This window comes from Sesamum indicum, linkage group LG4 (genome assembly GCF_000512975.1).
Source record: "Sesamum indicum cultivar Zhongzhi No. 13 linkage group LG4, S_indicum_v1.0, whole genome shotgun sequence".
NCBI lineage: Eukaryota > Viridiplantae > Streptophyta > Magnoliopsida > Lamiales > Pedaliaceae > Sesamum > Sesamum indicum.
In genome coordinates this window covers 8007755-8011959 of record NC_026148.1, presented here as the reverse complement: position 1 = coordinate 8011959, position 4205 = coordinate 8007755, and the positions used below count along the sequence as shown (strand labels likewise).

At 31.8% G+C, this 4205-nt stretch overlaps 1 long non-coding RNA gene across 1 annotated transcript; it reads left to right on the top strand.

The window, feature by feature from the left end:
* On the top strand, window positions 360-3119 carry LOC110011904. The gene is made up of 3 exons (XR_002286994.1): window positions 360-678; window positions 1801-2076; window positions 2930-3119. It is a non-coding gene; the product is annotated as an uncharacterized LOC110011904 (long non-coding RNA).

Here is a 4205-nt window from a genome sequence, read left to right as displayed (position 1 = left end):
TTGTATTCATTTTTCGGCTATACCATGCGATCCTTCACATTGGACCCGTGCTATTTTCTCACACATCACTCCTATTCATAATTTCTACTATTTTTGTTGATTAATACTAATAATCTTAAAATTAATTAAAAAAATTAAGATTCAAACACAAAATTAACTCTATAACTAATATTACTTTTTGAACTTTTTTATCACAAACATTAATAAATATCTTTTAATATAAATAATATTATTTATTTATTATAAAATTAATTCAAAATTAACTCTAAAATTTTCCTCCCAATTTTTAATAACACAATTTTTCATTTCCCCCTTTCTTTCCCCCCTCTCTCTCTCCCCCCCCCCCCCCCCCACACACATTTTCACGGCCTTTCTCTTCAACTCTCTTCTTTTTTCTTTCTTCCCCTTTACTATTCAGCACCGCCTGGGCCACCCTCCTTCCTCTACTCTTTTTCTTTTTCTTCTCTTCCCTTTTCTTTTTTCTTTCTCTTCTCCTCTTTTCAGTTTGTTTCTTCCGCAACCGTTGACCAACCACTTGCGTCGACCATTCGCCGCCTCAGTCAGCTTCCTTCCTCTTCTCTTTTTCTTTTTCTTCTCTTCTCTTTTTCTTTTTCTTCTCTTCTCCTCTTCTTCTCTTCTCTCTTTCTTTCCGTCGCCGCTGTCTCTCTGCCGCCCCAGGTATTTATTTTATAGTTTTTTGTAATTTTCATTATTTTTACAGATTTTAAAAATTTATTATGAACTTTTAGATTTTTTACACGTTTTAGGTTTTTACAGTTAATATGTACTGATTTAATTAACCTTTTAAAAATTTTATTTGTCATTACAAATTCTTTTCTCTGACTCCGTCATTGTCCAGGTATTTATTTTAATTTTACAAATCTTTATAGCTTATGAGTTGTTAGGTATATTCATTTGTTGGTATATTGAGTTGTTTGGAAAATTGATTTGTTTGTACATTGATTTTTAGGTATATTAAGTTGTTTGTATATTATGAATTGTTTGTTATATTGAGTTGTTTGATATTTTTGTTTTTAAAAACCACTCGAAGTTGGGGGAAGCTTTTTGGAGTCCCCTTCCCTTCTATATTAAATCAGATGATGCTCCAAATTTACAATAGGGAGAACTAACTCCCTAGAGATGCCTAGAAAGTCATAAATACGGAGTACTACTCATTACAAACAAGAATTGTCAAAATGTGAACGAGTACTACTCCTTTCCAAAGATAAATTAAGAAAGCGTAACTAAGAGTACTACCCCTTACAAAAAATGTAGTTAAGCCAGAGACAAAAGTTAGTGACCTAAGCTCGAAGATAAACCTTCAAAGTGCCAAAAGAAATTAACCATGGCACTAAATGAGCATCAGTCAGGAGCCCCTTGCAACAAGAGATCAACCCAAGCAAGCTAAAAAAGAGGGTACGTCTAACAGACATGTTTCAATTACAACTAATCAAAAGAGGTGCAAATAAATGACACCTTGGCAAGCAGTAGGAGGAAGAGCAACTCCTTTACGATTGTAAGCAAATGACCCAAAGAATGGACTAGTGAGAATCAATTTGCAAGAGTGAATCACATGCTTCCACGAAACAAATGAAAGGCATGGTTTCATAGTACTTTTAGTTTCAGCTATCAGGTAACTGAAACTAGAAGTACTATGAAAACCAAAAAACATGGGCAATTAAGATGATCAAGTTTAACAATCCTTGTAATCTTACTATGGAGTTGGTCCTTAGTGATGATGGAGTCCATATATTCCTAAAGATGGGAGTGATAATTTTATGATCTCTGATTTCCTCTCAGACTGATAAAGTTGTGGCCTACCATCTTGGATGATTTTCAAAAGGGCTGATCCTATTGGCCATGTACAATAAGAGCTGCAACAATGAGGTTGGCGATGTCATGTGGAACAGTTCTATTCAGTTCATTCAAATTCCACATTCCATCTTCTCAGAGCCAATTGACAGGAATATTTATGGATCTTCATGATTACAAGGATTTTGAAGTGAGCCGTCTGCAAGCTCAAGAAAATGTGGCTTTGAGCAGCCTGATGGACTTTACAAAGCCTTCTGCAAGTAGGTGAGTCGTCCCTTGAAACCTTGGTGCAGAAGGGGCATTGTTCTTGCAATACTTGTTTAGTGTGTTGAGGGCCCAAAGTGAGTTATTCAATCTGAGTCTCCACCAAAGTTTGGCTAGAATGCCTCAACATCTCTCAGGTTTCTGACGCCAAGGCTTCCCTCAGCAATGGGGTACCAAGTATTGGTCCATTTGGTCTAGTGAATATTTTTCTGAGAAGCGGTAGTACCCCAGAAGTATCTAGCAAAGAGTTGACTGTCAATTTAAAACCTTTAAATAAACTAATTAAACTTAGTTAACCCACAATTTAAAATCTTTAAGTAAACCAATTTAACTTGGTTAAGTCTTAACTTTAAACCTTCAAGTAAACTAATTTAGCTTAGTTAAGTCTCAATTTAAAACTTTAAGTAAACTACTTTGACTTAGTTAACTTTCAATTTAAAACCTTTAAGTAAACTAATTTAACTAAGTTAACTTCCAATTTAAATTTTTTCAAGTAAAACTTGAAGTTCATGTAGATATGGTACGAGGAGGTAAAGCTCATAGGGTTACATTATCATCCACCCCACCGCTTGTTCCACCTTCACCTGTAGCTTGAGAGACGCCATCCTCGTCTCCATTTGTAGCTCCATTCGCATCACCTACATATATCCTCAACACCACCACCACCACCACCACCACCATATGTATCAGTTCCTAAAGTTGCCTCTAATGATGACCTTTCTGTAACAACTCTATTGAATGTCCTTACTCCAGAGGATATCATGTAAGATAGTTTATATTATTGAATTGTTAATAAAATATTTTTAAATATTATATCATATATGTTAGTAATTATTTACTTGTTATTTTGTAGGGATTCAGAAGAAGATACTAGTGAATCAGAGGATATTTTCGGTGATAATAATTCGTCATCCCATTCCAACCAGTCACCTTCAGCAGATTGTGAAAATGAATTTGATCCCCTTTTGTAATTATGAATACTTTAAAATATATCATATTTATTTTGTGGATTGTATTGAATTTATCTTTATTTTTTGGATTGTATTGAGTTATCTTTCTTATATGTATTTTTGCTTAAATATTTTATTATATTTGAATTTATAGATTATTAGAGTCAAATGAAATATAATTTTATTATTAAATATTAAATTTAAAAATTTTGAAAAAAATTACAATGATTACGTTGCAAATGTCGCTGCAAAGAAAAAAAAATTTGCAACGGATTGTCTTTATAAAAATGCATTACGATTTTGCGATAACTTCCGTTGCAGATGAAAATGTTTTAAAAAGAATATTTTATTGCAAAATTTGTACGGAATGTCAATGCAAAAAATGTATTTCAATATTGCAAGCACTTCCGTTCTAATGTCCTTGTAAATAAAAATTATTTTGCAACAGCTCATATTAAAATATTTGCAATGGACTATTGATGGGAAAATGCATTGCAATATTACGACTTTTCTGTTGCAAATATGGTTGCAAATAAAAATTAATTTTGGAAGGAAGGGGTCATCAACATTACCACTAATATACTATTTTTATAAAATATGAAAAGTCAAACTTTAAAACAACGTTTTGCAACGAAAATTTACAACAAATAAAAAATCGTTGCAAAACCTTTCAACGGCTGAAAAATTCGTTGCTATATAGTAGTGTACCTATAGCAATGGACAATATTTCATTGCAAAAGTCCGTGACAAATCTATTTTGCCACGAATTTTTCAAGAAATTCATTTGCTATAGGTCTATTTTTTTGTATTGTACATATATATATATTTTGTTTTCGTATATTGTTAGAATTTATTTATTTTGGTAAGTACTATGAACTCTACTTAAGGCTTTGGTTTAATAATTATCGATTAGTTATTGTAATTTTTCTGTGTAAATGTGTTTGTGAGGAGGAAACTGGTTTATATTAATTTAAAAAATCTTTTGGTAAATTTATTATGTCAGACTAGATATAAAAACACAAGGCATGGTGCATATTCTTTTCTTTTCTACTTTAATAATGTTAAATTTATAAATAACTATGATATTTTAGCTAATAGCTTATAAATAATTTAGTAATAAAAAATTTAGTTTACCTGTTATAATCTTATAACAATATGCTAATATATTTAGTGCATGAT